We start from the raw sequence: 25141 nt of genomic DNA, 5'->3' as shown, positions 1-25141 counted from the left end.
CTTCGAATATGGCTAGGTGTTTCTTGATCTTGTGAATGCGGAATTTTGTATGAAAACAAAGTAAGAAAGAATTGAATGTTTTAGGAGATGAATGAATTAGAGAATGCTAAAGAATTAATGATTGTTGATGAAAGCTTGCGAATGAAGAGAACTGGTGAGAATTGGAGAGAATTGGTGAGAATTGGTGTATGAAAACGGAGTTTTTTAATACGATATTTATAGAGAAAATCAGCCAAAAAGATGAATTAACAAAACAGAGTCTAACGCTCAGGAAACAGAGCTGGCGCCAACCCTGGCTAGCTGGCGCCAGGCACCAGCCTTAGCTCCAGGCGCCAATGGCTAGCGCCAAGCGCCAGGCCTGGGGTTGGACGCCAAGCTTGATTTCGACGCGTTTTTGAAAATCTGATCAATTTACCGTACTGGAGGATAAAATAATATAATTTCTTCGAAAATGCTATTTGATTTTGATTAAAACTCTGAAAAGTCAACAAAGTCAACTTATCAATGCTAATTGAATTAGGAATGAAAAGAACCTTCTAAAAGATTCTAGAAGACTAAAACCAATCCTAATTGCATTAGGAATGATAAATCATATTAGGCCCTCCCCAAGATCATTGGGCCGTACATAAAGCTCAAACCGGGCCCAGTTTGGTAATTTGGCCATAATTTCCTCAATATTTATCGGAATTGGGCTTATAATATGTCGTTGGAAAGGTCTTTGCAAGCCCTATCCAACTACACCACTATTGGACCCATATCATGGACCAACCAAACTGGATTTACTGTTTTCTTAAAATAAAGTTTCCAAAAACAAAGAGCTTTTTTTTATATGATCTTCTGAATGAGGTGTCCACGCGTCTCTTAACGAAGAGTTTAGTAATAGGATGCCCACGCGTCTCTGAGCAAAAGAGCTTGAAAATAGGAAATGTCCACGCGTCTCTGAACAAAAGAGCTTGAAAATAGGGAATGTCCATGCGTCTCTGAACAAAAGAGCTTGAAAAGGATTGTCCACGCGTCTCTGAACAAAAGAGCTCGATTGATATGCCCACATGTCTCTGGAGCAAAAGAGCTTTTGATGGAAATGTTCATGCGTCTCTGAACAAAAGAGCTTCGGTGCTTGAATGTTTGTTGCGATAATGTTCTGAAGAAAAATTTCCGAAGACCAACGTTTGTCGATCTCTAAAGCTCGCCTGAACTTTGCTTTCACTAAAACCAGTATGCCGGTGTTTCCGTGATAATCCAATTCTTAGGCGCTTCAAGCTAAGTGAGACGATCTTTCATCAGGTTGACCACTTATTGTGATTGTAATCAAACTGACTACTTAATCATGTCAAATTGCTTATAGGGGTTAACTGGCGCACCAAGGAACCCAAAATTGTTGTATGAAGTCGAAATCACCTTTCTGAGAGGCTTCGAGCTCTGTCGTTGCTGAGATATTTCTGGCGCCAAGAATTTATTCTGTCGCCGAACGCTGTGATAGGTTCTTCCCTGTTCTGCTACACCTGTATTTATTTTCACTACAGAACTTTGCCAATCTCTTTAATTATCTTAGGGTTGACCTAAGGTTTAGCGTTGCTTGACTCAATAACTTGACACGACTCAAGGTATAAACTTGACTCGCTCTGATTGACTGACTCGAGGTTGACTCGACTCAAAGTAAAATGACACGTGTGTTAGACTCAAATCAAAGTGATATGACACGACATGACTCAATGTGTACATGACTCGTGTGTGCATTGTAATGTGATCGTGCGACTCGAAAATGCAAAAAGCAAAAATCTCCGTCACTTTTATGGAGGGTACCGACTTTCTCCCGAAAAAAAAGACGCGAAAAAAGAATCAAAGTGTTGAAGATGCATGTTGAATGAGCATAGTCAAATGTCATTTGATACTGTCTCTCCAGATGCAAGGATTAATCCATCCTAAGCTATCTCAATGGTTGACTCAATGATGAAAGTATTTGGGTAACTTAGGCACGAAGGCTAAGCACTTCGTACTTCGTGATGCAATGACAATTATGATTGATGAGTGATGTTGATATGACAAGGCATGCTTCAGCATTAAGATTTCATGACAAAGAGTTCCTAGGGGAAGTATATTTTGTCATGTATCTGTGCAGTGTGTGATAGTGATTCTAAAGCTAAGAAATAAGAGCTAAGTGTGTGGAAAAGATATTATTTGTTAAAAGAGTCAAATGGTGGTGAATCTTAGGCTAGGTAAGCTAATGATATAGGGATCAAGCCCCCAAGTCTAGCTCTACATGAATAAGGATGAGCATTGGAGATGATCCCTTGATACGATCATGGTGTAAGTGTGTGAATGTGAATATGAATGCATATTAATTACGGCCGCACCTCGATGTGAGGTTGCCTACGTATCCGTTAGGAATCAGGCCGAACGTAGCTCTAGCCGAACCTCGCACAAGTGTGTATACCTCAAAAAGGTCTTTTTAAGGGTTGTAACGTGGTTAGGCTAAAGGTTATAGAAAAAAGGGATAAAGGCTCAAGACCCTAGATAAGCCCCCAAGGTGTGCAACCTCGCTTTCGAATCTTTATATTTTTATGCTTGAGTTTCTACTCTTTTTTAGCTCTCTTTTATCTTTTGCTTTAGCATCTTTTTTATTTTTATAAGCGTGGGCAATCCCGATCATTCGGTCTATTACTCCTTGGCATTCATGTTTCTCAGGCACGGTACCGAGCACTCGATAAGAGACGCAATCTGAGACGTGTTCATATCAAAGATATTTTCATATCAAAGACATTGGTACACTTACCCTTTTGTACACTTTTATTTTTATTTTTGCTATTTTTGAAATACTCAAGCTTTTGTTTACAATTGCATTAGTTGCACACTGTCTCATCCCAAGATTAGATAGATGTAGGTTGAAAGAAGAAGGGTCTATCGTTAGACGAGGCTCAAAGTGGTTTATGAAGAAAGGATTGTATATTTGAAAGGTGAAAGGAGATATGATGTGGCTACAAGGGTTGCCTTAAATCATTGGTATACCTTGTGTTTAATTCGACATTGTTTTTTTTTTTTTTTTTCTATGCAATATAATGAAATGATCATATGTAAGGAAATAAATGCTAATTTTATTAAAGGAAAAGAAAAAAGACTACAAAAATAATCTAAAGGAAAAGAAAAGGTGCCTATGCTAGACTTATTGAGGAAAGGGTAGATAAAAAAGAAATAGAAAAAATAGATCACAAAATCTTGTCGTTGAAGCTCGCCTCTTGTCTTGTGTTGTTTCCTTTATCATCACTCGCTCTTCTTGTTAACTGGAGGTATGGGAAGCTTGTTGTTATCAATCAAATGTTGGATATCCTCCTTTAGCTTCCAACAGCTCTCAATATCATGACCCTTACCTTGGTGGTACTTGCAGTGTTCGTTTGGATTCCAACTAGGCAATCTTTTCTTGAGTGGGGGATCTTTAATAGGTCCAATGGGAGTAATGATTCCCTTGGCATGGAATTTGGATCCCAATTGGGAAACCGCTTTTTAGGTGGAGGGTCTTGACTGGGACCAATGGGGTGGATAAGATCTTGATTGTGAAGACAGTCGAAAGCTTCATTGTAAGTCATTCTTATTGGTGTGTATTCTTCAATGGTCCGTTTTGCTTGTGGCTTAGGAGAATTGAGTTCTTCATTAAACCCTTGGCGAGAATTTTGTTCAATGGCCATCACCCGATTCGCTAATCCTTCTACCACATTCAAGAGCATGGCAATGACATCTTGCAGTTTTCGAATGTCCTCTTTTAGACTTGACGAGTCTTCCTTGGTATTATCTAAGAAAAGACTTTCATCCTCCTCAATTATGGCCACTTCATCGAGAGAGGTGATATAAGCTGTCTCGATCATAGGCTCTCCTATAGGTGTGATAAGAAGTGATGGATCAAAGGATGCTTGGTCATCTTCGATGGCTAGAATTTCGGAAGTTTTATTGTTATCGATCAGATCTTGAATAGCTTCTTTAAGTTTCCAACACTCTTCAGTGTCGTGACCCTTTCCTTGATGATATTTTCAGTGCTTATTAGGGTCCCACTTAGGTGGCCTAGCTTCTGGAACTGGATCTTTGATGGGCCCTATGGGCATGACTAGTCCTTTATGATGTAGCTTCTCGAAAGCCGTTTCATAACTCATACCAAGTGGAGTGAACACTCTTTTTGATCTCTGGATTCGTGGTTTAGAGGCGTTCGTGGCATGTACTTCATTAATGGGAGAGGAAGAAGAAGGATGGTCGTTCTTCTTTCCTCTCGCACCATTGTCTTTCAGAAGGTCATCTTCAATGTCAATGCCTATATTATAGACAGCTTTGAAAGTATCTAACTTGTGTTGGTACTTTAAGTGTTTTGAATACTTCCCTTGGAGATTCTTGATAAACATCCTCACAGATTCTTTTTCGATAGGAGCCTTGACCATATTAGCGGAAGTTTCCCTCCATTTATTGAAGAAATAAGTAAACCCTTCGTTTTTCTTTTGTTTTAACATCTCAAGTTTTCTGTGGTCTGTTTCGTCTTGGATGTTGCACTTATATCTATCAACGAAAGCGTTCACTATCAATTCCCAGGTAGAGGTTTTCTCCTTGTCGAGGGAGAAGTACCATTGTTGGCAAACGGTTTCAAGAGATAGTGAGAACAGAGAAGGGAAGACCTTCTTATCGATGCCCTTAATGTTCATTATAGTTTCGAAAGCTCTTAGATGAAAATAAGGATTATCTGTTGCCTTGAATTTTGGGATGTCAGCGGCGTTGAACTTATGTGGAAGAAGTTCCTTGTCCATCGAGACCTCTTGTGAACTCATGCCCTGAAATTTATAGTCACTAGATAGCTTGCTTAGACTCTCTTGCATGAGGTTCATCTGTTGTTGCTTCACGGGATCATCAACCTTGAGTGCGAGAAGCTTCAGTGTTTCAGTCACGGTAGCCAGTTGGTTCTTAAGATCATTCACTTCTTCTTGAGTTGCCATTATCTTCTTAGCTTTCCTCTTTTGACGAATCGGTTTATCAAAAAGCGAGACTTGAATAAAGAGGTTGTCCTTGATTAATCGCCCTTCTCTCCTCGACCAAGTACTGTGGAAAAGGAATTTGGGGGTACTGATTGTTAATTATTTGACTCAAACTTTATTCAACATGCAATGGATGGAGGAAGTGAAGAAAGATGGAAGAATGTGAAGAAGATTTAGGTGGAGGGATATGAAGAATTAGGAATAGAATGTACTCCCCCATCTCAAATGATGGAAAGACCGACTCATGCATGGACCTAAGACATGGCCATGGTGATGTACTCAACGTGTGTGCTAAGACTAGTGAGTGTAGATGGTACGTTAAGACTCGTGTCATGACCATGTGGCTAGACTATGTGACTAAGACTCGATTAATGACTTGACAAGGTGTTATTCACAGCGAAAATTAACCGAATTAAACAGAGGACTGATTAATTAGACCCTAGGTGATGACTCGACCAATAATCCGAACTGTCGGCCAAGCGACAGGTTTTGGAGTCACACTGAGGAGCTTGGCGCCAGACAACATAGCTATCGTCATGCGCTACACTCCACCGTGTGGCGCTACAGCTCAGACCTTGGCGCCAATATTGGAACTTCGGTCTGGGACTATTTTTGGTGTTATTAGTCAACTGGGGTATGCCTAAAGCCGTACTAGGTCAACTGGGGACCGTGAAGGGTTGGCGCGAGTGGATGGGACACCGCGAGCTTTAGAAAAAACTCGCTTCCATGGTTTGGTGAATTCAACATCTCGGATATACCCTTTGTTGCACGGAGCGTTCAATCGGGTAGATGGAGCATGAATTCCCAGAGGGTTATGTCCATATGTAGAACACATATGGGTTTCAGAAAAGTGAGAAAAAATTCAATCAGGAAATAGGATCGAGCAAACAATACGAAAAACCGGGCGAAATTAGAACGCATATTTCTGGCTCGGTATTGGGGGAAATTGGCGCCAGCAATCAGAGACTGGCGCCTGTTTTTAACTGTAGCGCCTGGTGCCAATACTGGCGTCTGGCGCTACGGCTAAAAGTCTGGCGCCAAGCTGTGGCCCCTGACGCTACTTCCCACATGCCTCAGCAGCTTTCTGTGCTCGATAAAATTTTCCAGTTTCGCGCGGTGTTATTTCAGTCCTAGTTGTGAAAGACATTCCTCAAATTTCCTACGTGTAAAATCCTATGTTTTTAACTCATTACGGATGGTCTTTCCAATGAGATCTTTTTTATGCATATGACAATAATGTTAATCAAAATTACGCACATGAAATACTTAGAATTCTAAATCATTGCCGAAACAAATTCAAGAATTAAAATAGAAATCCTCCCAGTGGAGTCGCCAAAAACTGTAGGGAATAATTTCAAGCCTTTAAAATCCCACTAGCTTGAACCCCACTGTGATCATACACTAAAGTACGGTGGCGTCCAAAAGGGAAGAAGATAGAGCAAAAGAGTCGCCAACAAGTTTTTAAGGAACTTGTAAACCGTTCACGAAGATGAAGGTTATACCCCTTAACGATCCAAGAGATCGTCAACTACATAAGGTCGTGAACCAAATAAGGGTTCGGGGATGATGGTACAAATACAACCTAAAAGAGATTGAATCTGCCCTAATAATAGGCCTCTACTTTATTCTGCTCGTATTCATGTGCGCTTTTTAATTAACATGCAATCTATAGGATTAACCCTAAACCTGTTTAATCTATGTTTGTTGAATATTAATGCACAAATAAACTATTATTGGCGATCACTTGAATTATAATCATATTAACCCTAAACAAGATTATTAATTATTATATTAAGCGTGATGACAAGTACCAAAATTCCCTTTAACATGCAATAAAGGTGTGATCAAGCAATAAATATCAAGCAACATAATAAATAATCATAACAATAATTATAATCGTTATCAAAATAATAATAATAATAATAATAATAATAATAAAAATAATAATAATAATAATAATAATAATAATAATAATAATAATAATAATAATAATAATAATAATAATAATAATAATAATAATAATAATAATAATAATCATAAATTATAACAATTATAATCATAATCATGTTCATGTTAATATTAAAGCACAATAGAAATAGCAAGATCCTAGGCATGATATTAACAAGATTAATAACAAACCCTAGCATGTCACTAAGCATTAAAAATTAAGTCTTTAACCCTAACATGATACTAACAATCATAAATATTAGGAAGAACATAGGAAGCGTTGCAACAATGATATTTAATATTAAAAATACCCTAGACATGATACTAGGAATATCATAATAACAATATAAACATGATTTCTACATCATAATATCAATTAATCAATTAAAGTACTTACTTTGATGCTTCGTACCTCTTTCTAAAAACAAAATAAACACGTTAGTAACTTCAAGGAAAAATAATAATCAAAACAAACAATTAAATTAAATAATTGAAAGAGAGATTTAGGACCAAACCCTTAGAAATTAAACCTTTCACGTCTAGGGCGAAGGCAACTTCGAATATGGCTAGGTGTTTCTTGATCTTGTGAATGCGGAATTTTGTATGAAAACAAAGTAAGAAAGAATTGAATGTTTTAGGAGATGAATGAATTAGAGAATGCTAAAGAATTAATGATTGTTGATGAAAGCTTGCGAATGAAGAGAATTGGTGAGAATTGGAGAGAATTGGTGAGAATTGGTGTATGAAAACGGAGTTTTTAATAAGATATTTATAGAGAAAATCAGCAATAAAAGATAAATTAACAAAACAGAGTCTGACGCTCAGGAAACAGAGCTGGCGCCAACCCTGACTAGCTGGCGCCAGGCACCAGCCTTAGCTCCAGGCGCCAATGGCTAGCGCCAGGCGCCAGGCCTGGGGTTGGACGCCAAGCTTGATTTCGACAGGTTTTCGAAAATCTGATAAATTTACCGTACTGGAGGATAAAATAATATAATTTCTTCGAAAATGCTATTTGATTTTGATTAAAACTCTGAAAAGTTAACAAAGTCAACTTATCAATGCTAATTGAATTAGGAATGAAAAGAACCTTCTAGAAGATTCTAGAAGACTAAAACCATTCCTAATTGCATTAGGAATGATAAATCATATTAGGCCCTCCCCAAGATCATTGGGCCGTACATAAAGCTCAAACCGGGCCCAGTTTGGTAATTTGGCCATAATTTCCTCAATATTCATCGGAATTGGGCTTATAATATGTCGTTGGAAAGGTCTTTGCAAGTCCTATCCAACTACACCACTATTGGACCCATATCATGGACCAATCAAACTGGATTTACTGTTTTCTTAAAATAAAGTTTCTAAAAACAGAGAGAAGAGAAAAGAAAATAAAACTTTCCGCAACACTAGACCTTTCCACACTTTCGTTTCATTCGATTATGATTCGACGTGAAAGGTACTCATCACTGGGTTCGGTTTTGGGGAGACACAAACGGGTGTCTACAAGAACGTAGTGTTTGTTGCACTAAGTGGTGTCTTTCTGGAAAGTAACACGTTTCCAAAACGACAAGTGGGAGGAAAATGAACTCGATGACAATCGAGCTTAGCAACAAACTAGAACTGAGAATCTCGGAAGACCTTAAAAGGGCTTCGTAAGAATGCTTGATCAAGAATAATCAAAAGGACTTTACAAGTGCCTTAAAAGAAAATTCATTATTCACAAAACATCAGAAATGTTGGAGTAAGATTAACATAATAAAAGGGCTTTGGAAACGCCTTGAAACTCAGTGGTTGATGAAATTACCCCGTATAGGTATAGAGTTCACCAAAGGCTTGGATTGAATCCTATAAATTTCTATAAAGTTAGAAATAAATATAAGACTTACAAGCATACTATTTACTATTAGATAGTACTGGAATAATGTCTTGTAAGACAGCTATGACAACTATTAATTCTGAATAATGGTTAGAGGCCATGAAAATCCGAAAAAGACCCCATGTTTGAAAATAATTTTTGAAACTTGATTAATTTGCATAAAGGGTGAATGACCCATCGATTGCAAATAAGTTTTCAATTAGAAAACTAACAAATGTGGAAATGTATATGCATACATAGCTAGATTGGTTGAAAAGGATACAATTAAATTCACAGAGTTGATTTAAAAAAAACCTATTCACCAATCGGAATGCTAAAGTCTTTTCGTGATTGTTTTAACAAAATTGCTCATATGAAATATGGAAAAATAGATACCAAAACCGGCTTCCTAAAATAGGATTTTGGAACTAACTATGAAAATAGTCTAAGGGTTTTGAAAATCTAAATAAATGCTTGATTTAAAACCAAGCTTAAGGAATCCTTCATGGGATTAAAGGAAGCATTGCATATAGGAATTGGAACGTGTTTTCTCATAAAGTTAATAATAGGATTGACTTATGGAGAAACATACAAATTCTTATGAATTCTATACCTATACGGGGTAATTAAAGGAAGCATTGCATATAGGAATTGGAACGTGTAAGTCTTAGATTTATTTCTAACTTAATAGAAAATTTATAGGATTCAATCCAAGCCTTTGGTGAATTCTATACCTATACGGGCTAATTGAATCAAACACTGAGTTTTAAGGCGCTTTTAAAGCCCTTTTATCATGTTGATCTTACTCCAACATTTTTAATGTTTTGTGAGTAATGAATTCTCTTTTAAGGCACTTGTAAAGTCCTTTTGAGTATTCTTGATCAAGCATTCTCATGAAGTCCTTTAAGGTCTTCCGAGATTCTCAGTTCTAGTTTGTTGCTAAGCTCGATGGTCATCGAGTTCATTTTCCTCCCACTTGTCGTATTGGAAACGTGTTACTTTCCCGAAAGACATCACTTAGAGCAACAAAGATTATGTTCTCAATTAGGATGTGGAGGTAATGCCCGTAGTCTCACTTGAATGCTTACATAGAGACATGTATATTGTCTTTGGGTAAAAGTTCGTTGTGAAACAAACAGTTAGCTCCCACTTGAGCTATCTTTAGTCTTTATTGAGCCATTCAGCTCCCACTGAGCCACTTAGCTTCCACTGAGCTAGTGAACTCCCACTGAGACTAAGAGCCTTACACATATACTTGAAAAGACTTTTAGAAGTTATTTCTATCCATAACTGAATATGGCGTCCTTTCTTAGCTTCGACATATTGTTTAGTGTAAAATTAGTCATTTGAGCAAATCTTTAAGAACTTTATAGGAAGGGTTGTGAACCATCATCGCTTGAGTCATTTTCCAATGACATTGAGGTCTCCGTGAGGACACACTATGTTCTTTGTGGAGTTCTTTATGAAAATTTCCATTCATAACTTTGAGATGGTCACGCTTGGCTCAAGCAAACATTGCTCGATCTAATTTAGAAGTTTTGATATCTTGCCAAGTCGATTTTTTACTTCACTGGACTCTTGAGCTACTCAGGTCAAGTTTGTTCACATTTGATGAATATAGCCATATCCTTTCAAATTCTTTGTGAAACGTTGAAGTAATTGATTCCTCTTTAGCCTTCGGAGTCAATTGTCTATACCAAGAACAATAGCTCTCTGCTTTGTCGGTTTCTACAACTAAGACTTGCTTGTCTTAGAATGATTCCAAATCGAGCAACTATCAAGAGCCTATCTAATAGAATCTTGAGTACGTTCTTGTCGATATGACATCGCTAAAGATGTTTAGAACGCAAATCAAGCCCATGACTTGAACTTAGTGAGTTAATCATATTAGGGAAATTTTTGTTTATAATCAAGCATTCTTGACTCAACGCTTGGATAACCATGCCATTCAAATAAATCTCGCAACTATTGCTCATTACTTTGAATGTGAGTCTTTCCGTGTGTAAACGGATAAATTGCTGATTATGGAACATAATTACCATTATTTGTTCCAGCCTTTGGCTTAAAAGGTCTTTAAACAAAACATACGACCTTACAACTGATGTAGCTCTTCTAGTAACCCATTACTCTTTTATATAAGAAATCAAAACTTATTAACCCTTGAAATCTTTCATATATACAAATTATTATGAATCACAATCCAAATATAGCTCAATCTCAATGTTATGTCTTGCCATTGAATTCATTTCATATATTTAACATTAAGATAGCGTCAAGACATTATCAAATGAAACTTCAGGTTTCCATAACGGGTAATTATTAAACCCGGATGGCCTAATTTTATTATCACATCCAATCACTTCTCTAGATTTGAAGTCTGGTCAGTTTTCCAACACTATTGATCACTTTATTAAACTTACTTCTTGCATGGCCATGAATGTAATGTGATATTAGAACACCAACATGTGTTTCCTTATACAATTGGCAAGACAATCAACTAATATTTTATCCAATAATTACTTATATATACTCTGCTGGAGTTTTGACTATAATCTTGATACATGTTAATTAATCTTGTTGGATATTTCATAATATTTTGGAGTCTTTTATATAATCATGAGACATATTGATTTTACTAAAAATGATTTTATTCTATAAATTTAATGGGATTTATCATTTCCTCAAATTTGTCATTGTCAATAGTTGCTCCATTCCTTTTTCCAAAGGTTCTTCTTATTGATTTATTTATTTTTTAATCTATTAGACTACAACACTTTAGCCGTACTTTAAGTTTCATTAGTAACTGATGTTGTCCTTCTGGGACAATAAATTTAATTGTATCATTTAAAACCAGTAATGATCAATGACATTCATTTATTTAATTCCATCTTCAGGATGGTGTCATTTGTAAATATGTAATATTATGTCGTCGCTTTTATTAAATAAATTATTAACATTGATATTAATGCTAATGTATGCACTACTGACCATCAATATATCATACAATTCATGTGCAAGGATTACATATAATAACGAAATGAATAATATCTCCCCCTAATCCTTACATGGGGGATATGAAATAAATTAAGTTATCCAACAACCTTGAAATCTCTTGCACTTAAACCATAAATTATTTTGATAATGTCATGTATCAAGCAAAGAAAAATATTCTTATAAAACTCTTACTTGTTCCTCTTGCCCAATTATATTAATCTTTATGTTGAAAATTTCTGTAAACTATGGGCATAATACATTCTTCAAGTAATTTGCCCAATGAATTTCTTGAACTCATAACACTATTCTTTGCTCAAATACTTATGAATTTTATAATCAAGAATAATTTCATGCAAACATGCTTGTTACCTATTTAATCATTCGAATTCTCACCCAATGTTCAATAACATGAATACTATTCAATATCTTTTGTGTAATATTATTTTATGACATTGTGTTTATAGAATCACGTTAGTATGTAGTAGATATCTAAGAAACATGCTTTAGCTTTGTAGATAATGCACATTTCTTTGTACTATTGATAAGTGGTTTATTTGACCACTTATTGTGTCAATTTAGACCCGATTTTGCATTCATTTCCCCTCTTTCTAACCCGTTTTTGAATGAAAATGTTTTGTCTCGGCTTTTCCCCTCTTGGTTTGTGTTTGTCCATGTTTTGCAGGTCTATGGACTCAATTTGGCAAGCATTCGGTGCATGGTTTGTGTTCAAGGCAAGGAAAATTGAGAATGGAGAGGGCACTCCAGCTGGAGCGGGCGTGCACCCCTCAGGAGCAGGCGCTCCAAACCTTATGCAAAGTTTCTGCCAAACTTAATGTCAAGTGCACCCTGTGAGCAGCGGGCGCTGCTGGCCGTGGCGCGGGCTCCTCCTCAAACTTTCAAAATTGTATGTATTCTGAAGACAGCTGGAGAGGGCGCACAACATTCTTGAGCGGGCGCTCCTCAGATGAAGCGGGCGCACCTTCGCTGGGAATCCGTTTTCTTTTGACGGATTTCCCTATGTGTTTCGGGGAGTATAAATACTTCCCCTTTAGTTCATTTGTGGGAGAGACAGAAATAGCCTAGTTTTTAGAGACTCCTCTTAGTTTGAAACATTCCTTTTAGTTAATTTAGCTTAATTTTCATCAATTCAATCATTGTAATAGTTGGTTTCAAGTTTCTTTCTCAAAGATTGGCACTTTGTATTTAATTTTCATGTGCTTCCGGGCTTTTTGCTAATCTTGATAAAAGTGAAGTCTATTTTGGAGGAGTTTCTGTTGATGTTCAGATAGAGATGAGGGAGCTTCTTGGTGTTTCTCAAGGTACTATTCCTTTTAGGTATCTTGGGGTCCCTCTCTCTTCCAAGAAGCTTACTATTGCTTAGTGTAGGCCTTTGGTGGAGAAGGTGACTACTAGAATCCAAGGGTGGATGGCCAAACACTTGTCTTATGTTGGGAGTCTTCTGTTGGTGAAGAGTGTTTTGTTTGGTATTCAAACATATTGGGCTCAAATTTTTATCTTGCCAAGGAAAATTCTGAAAGAGATTGAGGCTAGATTCAGGTGCTTTCTTTGGACTGGATCCTCTACCCCTGCTAAGAAATCTTTGGTTGCTTGGAATTATGTCTATCTCCCTAAAGTTTGTGGTGGCTGGAACCTGCTTTCTCTTCCTGAGTGGAATAAAGCAGCTGTCACCAAGTTACTTTGGGATATTGCTCACAAGGCTGATAATCTTTGGGTTAAGTGGGTCCATATCTATTACTTCAAGCATAAAGATTGTTGGACCACTCCTACCCCTACTAAATGCTCTTTGTTCTTGAAAAGGATTCTGAGTTGTAGAGATGTTGTGAATGATCAAGGGGGATGGGATAGTTTCATACAGGGCAACAAAGCAAAAATCAAGAAGCTTTATGCTGCTATTAGGCCTCAAGTCCCTAAGGTTCCTTGGAAGAGAGTTATTTGTCATAACTTAGCAACTCCTAAAAGTGTTTTTATTTTGTGGCTAGCTTTGTGGAATAGGCTTGTCACTAAGGATAGGTGCTTTAATGGCACATTTCTTGTGATCCAAGGTGTTTCTTGTGCTTGAATAGCAATGAAAGTTTTCAACACTTATTCTTTGATTGTGAGTACTCTAGACAGGTTTGGAACAAGGTGTTGGGTATCTTACATGTTTCCAAGCTTGTTCAGTTGTTTAGTGATGAGATTGAATGGATGAAGAAAATCTGTAGAAGGTCCAGATTGAAAAACAAAGTGATCCATGTAGCCTTCACTGAAACAGTATATGGTATTTGGATTCAGAGGAATGCAGTCATGTTTACTGGTTGTTGCAAACCTGTTGATGCTCTAGTTAGGGATATTGTCTTTCATTCAGCCTGTAGAATCCCAGCGGGAAGCAAATACTTGATTTTTTAGGAGCTGCTTTTGTTATTCTGGTCTTCTGATGTTGTTGCTGTTTTTTGCTGTTTTCTTGCTCTTATTGGTCCTTCTCTGCTGCTGGTTTCTGCTGTTATTTTTGTTCTTTTTCTGTTGCTGAAATCAGTTGTTTGTTGCTGAATTCTTTTGATGTTGCTGACTGTTCTGCTGTGCTGTCTGCTCTGTTGCTGTTCTGGGCAGTAGCTTGTATTGCTGGGTTCTGTGTTGCTGTTGCTGATTTCAGCTGTTGTTGCTGACTTCTGTTGCTGGCTGACTGCCCTGTCGTGTTGTTGCTGCCTTGTTGCTGTTGCTGACTGCTCTGCTGTGCTCTCTGCTCTGTTGATGTGCTGGTCAGCAGCTGATATTGCTGAGACTGTGTTGCTGCTGCAGTTTTTCAGCTGTTGTTGCTTATGTTGCTGGCTGGCTGCTTTGCTGTGTTGTTGCTGCTCTGTTGCATTTTCAGCAGCTGATGTTGCTGGTTCTGGAGTTGCTGAACTGTTGCGGTCGTTGTTCCTGTTGCTGTATTTTACTACTGTTGCTGATTTTAGATGCTATTGCTGGTTGCAGTTGCTGCAAGTCAGTTTTGCTAATGTTGAAATCTTGTGCTTTGTCTTGTTGCTTTCCCTGAGGTGGTGTATTACCCTCTTTTATCTAGTCCTGTTGCTTTTGCAACTGAGTCTAGGTGGAGGTTTGCGTTTTACAGTTTGTAGGGGTGGTGTTTCTTGTTGTTGCTCTGTGCTTCTCTTTGTGTTCTTGGGTCTTGTTTCCAGAACCCTTCCTAGAAGATGGCTGGAAGCTTGTGCTCAGGGTGTTCTTGTCTCTTTCTTCTGAACCCTTCCTAGAAGGTGGCAAGAGATTGAGCTTGAACTTTTTGGTGGTTGGTTGGCCTGTTTTTCAGGTCTTGTGGGGTTTGGTGTTTGTTATAACTTAGCTTTTGTAAGTTGTAACTTTTCCTTTTGGTAATAAAATTTCTCTTATTTTCCAAAAAAAAAAAAAAAAAATTTCAAGCCTCAATTAGTAACTTCCTTCTACTTTTCTCCATTCAATTTCTGATTTTATTTGTTGTTGCATGATATTTAAATCTTCTTAGTTCTTGATAATTTATTATTGGATGATAGTTATTTCAATTGTTAATCACTTTTCCCCAATTATTGAAGAAGTTAGAACCCTAATACTTGTTTGCATGTTGATAAATATGAGTTGTGAGTAATCTACTTGCTAGGGGTTGGGTGAAGCTCGACCTTTTGGGTTAATTATGCAAATGTGGGAGAAGCATTGATGTTTGTATTGCAATTAAATTGATTATATGAGATTGCTTGTTAGTTCTTTAATGATAGGATTAGCTACCCTTGATTTAGGAACTTGATAGCATGATATGCTTAGTTTGACATGGAAATGTGAATGAAGCATGGCATTACTTATTGCAATTTGATTATGTATCTTCTATTGCTAAACTAATGAGGAATCTAAGCTTAGTAGTGTGAGTTGTTTCCTAATTGCATGAGGTTGATCTTACATATAGTCCTTGCTATATCATATCTTTTTCACTCCCCGTTTGTCTATTTGACTTGGTTGAGTGGACCCAATTCCCTAGTGTCCTTAATCCATTGATTTAGAACCATAGTTTGTTTGTCTTCTTGACGAACCCCAATTCACCATTGACTTCGAATTAGCTTAAGTGTTAAGATCTTTGCCAACCATATCCCGTTCCTTGTGGACCGAACTCTTACTTGTCATTATGCTTGGTTTGTAAGGTGTTTGTTAATAAATGTGTTTGATTGAATGTGGAATGTGCGACCGTTCTAACGCCCATCAAAATGGCGCCGTTGCCGGGGAGCGGTGTTGTTGATTGCTAATTTATTACTTGAGTCTAGTTCACCATAAAACAACAAAAAAATTTAAAAAGATTTTTTCTTTTTGGCTACACTTGTAGCCTTGTTACTAATTGCGTTTGTTGAGAGTGTATGCGCAGAACTCATAAAAGGATCTTGGTACCTTACGATCCCGAGAATGAGCAAACTTATAGAAGGAGAAAGAGAGCCGGTTCTAGGCCGTTTACTACTCCCCCAACTAGAGAGACCAATTTCGAGGAGGACCGAGATCAAATGGGTGACGCGAAACCACCACCTCAAAGACCTTTAAAGGAGTTGGGAACTCCGGAGCTTATAGAGCTTCAAGCGGCATTGCTCCACCCGTTACTCAAGCCAATGACTTCGATATTCGGCCCGCAATGATTAATTTGATTGAAAGGAGGCAAAATAGTGGAGAAAAACATGAGAGCCCTCTTGCACACTTGAACGAGTTCGAAAAATATTGCAACACGATCAAGGTAAATGGGGTAACTCAAGAGTTTGTGAGAATAAAGCTATTTCCTTTTTCTTTGATAGGAAGGGTTCTTGAATGGCTTGAGAAGGAGGTGAGGCCTAACTCCTTGAGAACTTAGGACGAGGTCACCACGGCTTTCTTAGGGAGATTCTATTCTCAAAAGAAGACGGCCGAGGCAAGGTCTTTGATCCAAGGTTTCCGTCAAAAAGCTAGTGAAACCATATATGAAGCATGGGAACGATACAAGGAATATCAAAGGGAGTGCCCTCATCATGGAATTTCGTCATATCAAGTGCTTCAAATTTTCTATGGGGGCTTGAGCCCACAAGGAAAGACTAGCTTGGATGCGGGAGCGGGTGGCCCGATTATGAACAAGACGGAGTAGCAAGTCATAGAGATAATCGAGGATGTGGTGAGGCACCACATGGATTGGCAAGAAGGAGAGAGAGAGTCTCTAAACAAGGGAGGAAATACGGTTTACTCCGTTGATCACCTTAATGCCATCAACAATTTGACTTCCCAAATCGCCAACCTTGGAAAGGAGATGACATCCATTAAGGCAAAACTAGAGACCTCTAGTTCAACACAAGAGCACCCCTCCCAATCTAAGGGGGAAGGTATGAATCCTAACTCTTCTCGCTCCCTCTACTTCTAATAACATGCCTCATGGATGTTTGTTTTGTGAAAATTGTGGGTCATATGACCATGATACCTCTTCTTGTAATTATGATTCCCAACCCCAACACCAATACGAAGATGGTAATGAAAATGAAAATGAACAAGTCAATGTCTTATCTTATGATAATAGACATAGGAATGACAATCAAAGATACTTACCACCAAATCAAAGAGAACAAGGGGGGAATTCCTATAACCAAAGAGGAAATGATTACGATTACCATAACCAAAATCAATGGGGAAATAGGAAACAAAGGGACCAAAATCCCCAAGGTAACTACAACCAAAAAGGTTGTTATGGTAACCATAATCATAATAATCAAGGAAACTATGGGAATCAAAGGGCAATTTCACCAAGGGGGAAACTCTAATAATCGGAACAATTGGAACAACAATAATAATAGAGGTTCTTCTAATCAAAATGCGTCCAATTCAAATGTTAGAGGTAATAGGGCTTCCCAAGACAACTACTATGCACAAGCACCACATAGTAGGTCTAGCTTGGAGGAAATGATGGAAAATCAAACTAAAATGATCAATACTTTCATGGCCTCTAGTGAAAAGAAATTTAGTGAAGTCATGACCCATAATAAAATGCTTGAGACACAAATTTCTCAATTGGCCAATGCTTTGAAGGAAGGGACTAGCACTTCTAAACTACCACCCCAAGGACTAGATCCTAAGAGGCCCATAAATGTTATATCAACAAGGAGTGGTAAAGTATTGGAAGAAAGTGTTCCTAAAAAACGCAATGAGAGAATGAACATGAGTGAGCCTCCCCTTAAAAGTGATTTTGAACAAGAGAGATAGCAAAACCATGAGAATGAAAAAGAGAAAGAATGTGAGAAAGAAAAAGAATTTGAGAAAGAGAAAGATTTTGAAAAAGAGAGTGAAGAGAGAAGAGAAAAAGAGAGAGAAACAAAATAATTGCAAAAGCTACCATATCCTCAGAAATTTGTTAGAAACAAATTAGATGTGCAATTTGGAAAATTTCATGAAACATTGAAACAAATTCACCTTTCAATACCTTTTACCGAGGCTATCAAGCAAATGCCTAACTATGCTAGGTTTTTTAAAGATATTTTGAGTGGAAGGAGAAAGTGTGAATTGGTTAAAACGGTGAGTCTCACCGAGAATTGTAGTGCAATTATCATGAACAAGATGCCATACAAATTGAAAGACCCCCGGTAACTTTTCTATCCTATGTGCAATATACAAGATGCAAATTGATAATGCTTTGTGTGACCTAGGAGCTAATGTTAGCCTAATGCCATACTCGGTATACCAAAGACTTGGGATAGGGGAACTTCTACCCACCAACATCACCCTACAATTGGCCGATCGCTCTATTAAATTCCCAAAGGGTAAGGTAGAGGATGTTCTCTAAGGGTGGGGAAGTTTTTAATCTCGGTGGATTTTGTTGTGTTAGAGATGGATGAAGATGTTAACATTCCAATAATTCTAGGAAGACCTTTTCTTGCTACTTCGGGTGCTTTAATAGATGTTAAAAGTGCTAAAATTTCACTAAAAGTAGGAGATGATGTGATAGAATTTGATTTGAATGAAAGAATGAAATATCCAAGCTCTAGTCTTGATAATTGTATGATGATTGATACTATTGATTCTATAGGTGAGCAAGGTAAGGAGATGACATTGTATGAAGAAATGGTTGAAGGAAGTACGGAAGAAAGCATTGAGCAAGTATGCATGGGAATCACAAGAAATGATGCTTTAGAAATAGCTACCTCAAGAGAAGGTAAGGGTATTCCAATGGTAGAGTTAAAACCTCTACCATCACACCTAAGGTATGATTTTTTGGGTCCTAATTCAACTTTTCCGGTAATAGTGAATTCTTCTTTGAACGAGTGCCAAAATCAAATGTTATCTGGTATTTTAAGAAACCACCAAGGTGCTTTGGGCTATACCATTGATAACCTCAAAGGTATTAGTCCCGCTTTATGTATGCACCACATAACACTTAAGGAGGGTGCTAAGCCTTCCATTGAGAGGCAAAGGAAACTCAATCCTCAAATGGGGGAGGTGGTGAAGAAAGAAATCACCAAACTTCTTGATGTTGGCATCATCTTCCCCATTTTGAGTTCTAGATGGGTTCCCCCGTTCATGTGGTTCCTAAAAAGGAAGGAATGACCGTAGTTAAAAATGAGAATGGTGATCTCATTTCAACTAGAACGGTGACCGGTTGGAGGATGTGCATAGACTATAGACGTCTAAATGCATCCACTAACAAGGATCACTTTCCTCTTCTTTTTATCGACCAAATGCTTGAAAGACTAACAAAGCACAAGTATTATTGCTTTCTTGATGGTTATTCGGGTTTCTTTCAAATCCCCATAAACCCGGATGATCAAGAGAAGACAACTTTTACTTGTCCATATGGTACTTTTGCATATAGGAGATTGTCGTTTGGACTTTGCAATGCACCGACAACCTTTCAAAGGTGCATGATGAGTATATTTGGAGACATGCTTGAAGCCGAAATGGAAGTGTTCATGGATGATTTCTCGGTTGGGGGCCTTTCATTTGAAGATTGTTTGTCCAATTTGGGCAAATGCTTAGCAAGATGTGAGAAGGTCAACTTGGTCCTAAATTGGGAAAAATGTCACTTCATGGTTGAACAGGGAATCGTCCTTGGTCACAAGATATCAAGCAAGGGGATTGAGGTCGACAAGGCCAAAGTTGAAGTGATTGAAAAATTGCCACCTCCAATTAATGTGAGAGGAGTAAGATCCTTTTTGGGGCATGTCGGGTTCTATAGGAGATTTATCAAGGATTTCTCACAAATTGATAGACCCCTAAATGCTCTTCTTCAAAAGGATGCCATCTTTATTTTTGAGGAAAAGTGTCTTCAAGCTTTCAACAAATTAAAGGAGGCTTTGATCTCTACTCCAATCGTACAAGGGCCAAGATGGGATTTTCCATTTGAACTTATGTGCGATGCTAGTGATGTTGCAATTTGGGGGGTGTTGGGACAAAGAATTGAGAAGAAACTTCATGTCATTTACTACATGTCCAAGACCTTGAATGAAGCTCAACGCAACTACACCACAACGGAGAAGGAGTTTCTTGCCGCGGTGCATGCTTTTGAGAAGTTTTGGAACTACCTATTTGGTTCCAAAACTATTGTTTATACCGATCATGCGGCTATTAGGTACCTTGTGGCAAAGAAAGAGTCCAAACCTTGCCTTCTTCGATGGGTCTTGTCTCTCCAACAATTTCATGTTGAAATCCGGGATAAGAAAGGGACCAAAAATGTGGTTGCGGACTATCTTTCCCGATTGGAGAATGTGAAAGCTAGTGATGATGAAATTCCCATTTGTGATGAATTGAGAGATGATGTGCTCTATATCTTGAATGAGAAGGAGCTTCCATGGTTTGCCGACTTGGTGAACTATTTGACTTGTGGATAATTCCCTCCCAATTTTTCCAAATACCTAAGGAAGAAGCTAAAAAGGGAAGCAAGGCACTATGTGTGGGATGACCCCATTCTCTACAAGAGAGGAGTAGGTGGTTTGCTCCGTAGGTGTGTTCCAGATGAAGAAGTGCAAAATGTGCTCAAGATGTGTCATTTCGATCCTTGTGAAGGGCATATGGGAGCAAACAAAACAGCATTGAAGGTCTTGCATAGCGGGTTGTGGTGGCCTCACATCTTTAAGGATGCTTGGGGGTTTGTGAAGACATGTGACCGGTGTCAACGAACCGGGAATATATCCAAAAGAAACGAGATGCCTCAACAACCAATTCTTGAGCTAGAGGTATTTGATGTGTGGGGTGTTGATTTCATGGGGCCATTCCCTACTTCTTATGGAAATCAATACATCCTTGTGGTGGTCGATTACGTATCAAAATCGGTTGAAGCCATTGCCTCCCCAACTAATGACCACAAGGTAGTCATGAAGATGTTCAAGAAAGTCATATTTCCAAGATTCGGAATTCCTAGAGCAGTGGTTAGTGACAACGGTTCACATTTCGTTCATAGTGCTTTTCAAAAGATGCTAAGAAAGCACGGGGTTCACCAAAGATTCAGCCTTACCTATCATCCACAAACTAGTGGGCAAGCGGAAGTGTCCAACCGTCAAATTAAATTAATCCTTGAGAAGACGGTTGCAAGGAATAGGAAGGATTGGTCGGAAAAGCTTGATGACGCTCTATGGGCAAATAGAACGGCATAAAAAAACCCCTATAGGCACAACTCCATATCGTCTTGTGTATGGAAAATCTTGTCATCTACCGGTGGAGCTTGAACACCAAACTCAATGGGCAATCAAGAAGATTAACTTCGACTTGGCTAGCGCGGGAGAGCAAAGATGGCTTGATTTGCATGAGCTTGAAGAGCTAAGATTGGAAGCCTATGAGTGTGCTAACAACTATAAGAATCGCACTAAGGATTGCCACGACTGGTACATCGAAAAGAAATCATTTCTAAAAAGAGATAAGGTACTCCTCTACAACTCTAGGATGAAATTGTTTCCCGGGAAACTTTTATCAAGGTGGAGTGGACCTTTTGTTGTTAAGGAAGTGTTTCCTCATAGAGCCGTGGAAGTTTGGGATATGGACGGCAAGAGATCTTTCAAGGTGAATGGGCATCGCCTCAAGCTTTACTCCCCGGCAATGTTCCTGACCTTGATCAACCATCTCAAGCCCGCCGCCATAGCATTTCTACCATTCCTAATTTCATGGGCGGTCAATCCTCCTCCTCATCTTCCTCCTTCAACCTCGAGTCGGCCTTCCACCACCTAAACCTTTCTAACCAAAGAATTCTCCAAGAAAATGAATATCAAAGCTATGTCTCCCAAATGTCCTACCAAAACCTCGTTGAAAGGGGAGACTTTCTCCCTTATGTAAACTATCCTTACCGACCCGTTCAAGAAGGGTCGGTTCCAGGTTGGAACAACAACCAACCCACCTACTCTTATTGGCAAGGACCTCGTAGCTCCATTTCGGAGTTACAATCCTTCCCTCCCTACTATTATACACAACCCGGGGGATGTGATTTTAGGGGGGACCCTTCTTATTACCACGTCCCCGAGACATGTGGTAATATGGCTCCGGAGGAGATCGATAACCACCCCCAAAATGGATACTTCGGGTTTCCACCCGGGTATAATGGTGGTTGGGAAACTAGTGATGCACCGGATTACGGTCATTATCGTAGTAGCCCCAACTATGATCTACCTACCTATGTGGATCAACCTTCTTACTCTGACGATGTAGATCCTTACTACAATTTCATGCCATCGCCGAGTAGGGAGGAGTGATCGGGAGTAAGCCTAGGCTTTTGTCTTTACCGTTCCCTTCTTCTCTTTCCCGTCTTTTGCGACACCGAGGGAGGTGTCGGGTCCTAGCTTGGGGGGAAGAGTTGTCCTCTTCGTGTCTATCTTTTTTGGGAACGGTATTCAAAAGTCTAGCTTGGGGGGAAGTCTAGGGGTTTATGTGCCTAAGAGTAGGTTTTGGTTTTGGTAGGATATGTGCCTTCTTGTGATGCTTTATGTGCTATATGGAGCATCTTATCTATGGCTTTGATATGATTATGCTTTGTTTGTTTGCTTGTTGGTTGGTATCATGGGTTGATTGGCATTGCCCTAGGTCTTTCTTGATGATGATTTTTGATGATGATTTGTGTGGATTTATGATGATGGTTTCCCCTAATATCCAAATTTCTTTTTCTTATCCTCTAATCCCTCTAACATCAAAATTCCCTAATATCCAAATTCTTTAATTAATTTTCCTTTCCCCCGTTTTCAGCTTTCTTAAAAAAAAAAAAAAAAAAAAAGAGTTTGTTTGCCTTTGATCGGTTTGCAATGATGATACTGGATTGTATGTGGTGGATGTTTGTTTTCTTTTCATAATAAAATTTCGAGCATGGTTTAGATGCCCTTGGTTGAACATAGAATTGGCTAGTTTAGGCTAGTGTGAGGATAACATTCCCGAATGTACGAGACTTAAAGTCTAGGTTTGTGGTAAGATGGAGTCGCCTATCTCAAAGGAATTTAATCCCCTAAAGGTAGTATTTGATCCCACATTGTTCCAAAAAAAGCGAGGTTATATTATTTTTCAAGCCTACTACATTTTGCATGAGTGGCAAGGAATCCTCTTTGATTTGTTACCTAGATCGAGAACTTGAGTCTCAACTCCCAAGATCGTGGCCTAAACTACTCTTAGTACTGATAAAAGGTGTCATGTATTGTTTATTCCCAAAAGGGTTAAGGCATATTATTTTTCCTTATTTCTATTTTTACTATTTCCATAATTTAATTTCTAGTTCTTTATAATTAGTAGTTAGTGATGTAAATCTCCAAAAAAAAAAAAAAAAAAAAAACGAAAAAAATGAATGAAGAATAAAGAGAAAAGGGAGATAATGCGAAGAAGGAATGTATTGTCACCTCCCTAGCAACCAAATAAGCTTGGGGGTGTGCTCTTAAAATTCATAGTTGCAACTTGGGTCAAGGTTAGAAGCCTTTTGGGGTTTGCTATTAATGATACATTTTAGTTGGCTCAAATTGCGAAACACTTCTAGGTTTATATATATGCCTTAACTTCGTGTCGTAGTCCTTGATTCTTGTAATGATTAGGAGAGTAGTGGAAGCCTTTGTCGGTGGAAGGAGTTGATTCACAAGCATATGGAGAGGGTACTCTTTCATTGAGATGTCGAATGTTTGAAACCCACTTTATCTATGCTTTTCCGGCTCCTTCGAGGAGTCACGAGACATTACCATTAGGGGGGATTTGAACTTTTTGATAGGGACGCGGTAAGATATGTTGAATAGGCTTGAGTTGAGTATTTTCGAGAAGGTTAGCTAGGCCTTGGCTAGTCATGATCGTGGTTGACCTTAGGCATATACGTCATGCTTGAGTTTTATTGCTTAAGGATTCTTGTATCTATGCATGTGCTTTTCTTTGAGCAAATTGATCTTTGGGTTTGTTTTTTAGCAATGTGAATTGCTTGAGGACAAGCATTTGGCTAGCTTGGGGGGATTTGATAAGTGGTTTATTTGACCACTTATTGTGTCAATTTAGACCCGATTTTGCGTTCATTTCCCCTCTTTCTAACCCGATTTTGAATGAAAATGTTTTGTCTCGGCTTTCCCCTTCTTAGTTTGTGTTTGTCCATGTTTTGCAAGTCTATGGACTCAATTTGGCAAGCATTCGATGCATGGTTTGTGTTCAAGGTAAGGAAAATTGAGAATGGAGACGGCGCTCTGAAAGGAATGGTGTCCTTCGAACAAGTGTATTATTCTGATGGCGGGTTCAGAATTATTAGAAAGCTAATATATTCAGTAAGGTAAAGTGATCGGAATGCCAGGGTGGAGGCCGCTTCCAATTAGTAATATTAATATAATTAATATTACAGCTTAATCTTGACTGAACCCTTCGGGTCACACCCAAGCAAAATATACGAACCGACTCGACGAATTAATTCGAAAGAAGTTAATTCGTCGCCCGAGTGTTAATTATTTAGACGTCGGAAATTCGAGCTTAGAGCGTCGAAACCGAGCGTCGGAAGTCGAGTCAAAAATAATAAAAAGACGAGACGACAAATTAGTAATAAATCAACAATGACCAAAATACCCCTAGCATCGGAATCCCGAGTTCTAGGGGATTAGCCGAGCTAGCAGCCCGCACCATGTGCGAGACATGCTAGCACAGCACGGCCAGCAGCCCGCAAGCAGTGCGTGGCGTGCTGGGGTGCGCTGCTGCTAGCAGCCCGCACATGTGCGTGGCTAGCTAGCAGCGCCCTCGGCATCAGCAGCCCGCAGTGATGTGCATTGGCGTGCTGGGCCGAGCTGGCAGCAGCTAGCAGCCCGCACGGTGCGAGGCTAGCTGGGTCGTGGTCCTACGTCGGGTAGAAAGGGGAAGCTAGTAAGTATGCTTGCTTTTTGGTGTGGACAAGTGTCACAAGGAGAGGAAGGAGTGGGGA

At 38.7% G+C, this 25141-nt stretch overlaps 1 non-coding gene across 1 annotated transcript; it reads right to left on the bottom strand.

The window, feature by feature from the left end:
• Positions 1 to 16700: 16700 nt before the first annotated feature.
• On the bottom strand, positions 16701 to 16806 carry LOC145564300 (small nucleolar RNA R71). The gene has a single exon (XR_014094793.1). It is a non-coding gene; the product is annotated as a small nucleolar RNA R71 (small nucleolar RNA).
• Between the last annotated feature and the right edge of the window lie 8335 nt (positions 16807 to 25141).

The sequence above is a fragment of the Chenopodium album genome, chromosome 1, assembly GCF_948465745.1.
Source record: "Chenopodium album chromosome 1, dcCheAlbu1.1, whole genome shotgun sequence".
NCBI lineage: Eukaryota > Viridiplantae > Streptophyta > Magnoliopsida > Caryophyllales > Amaranthaceae > Chenopodium > Chenopodium album.
Note: the sequence above shows the minus strand (reverse complement) of the source record. Positions and strands in the feature narration are given on the sequence as shown.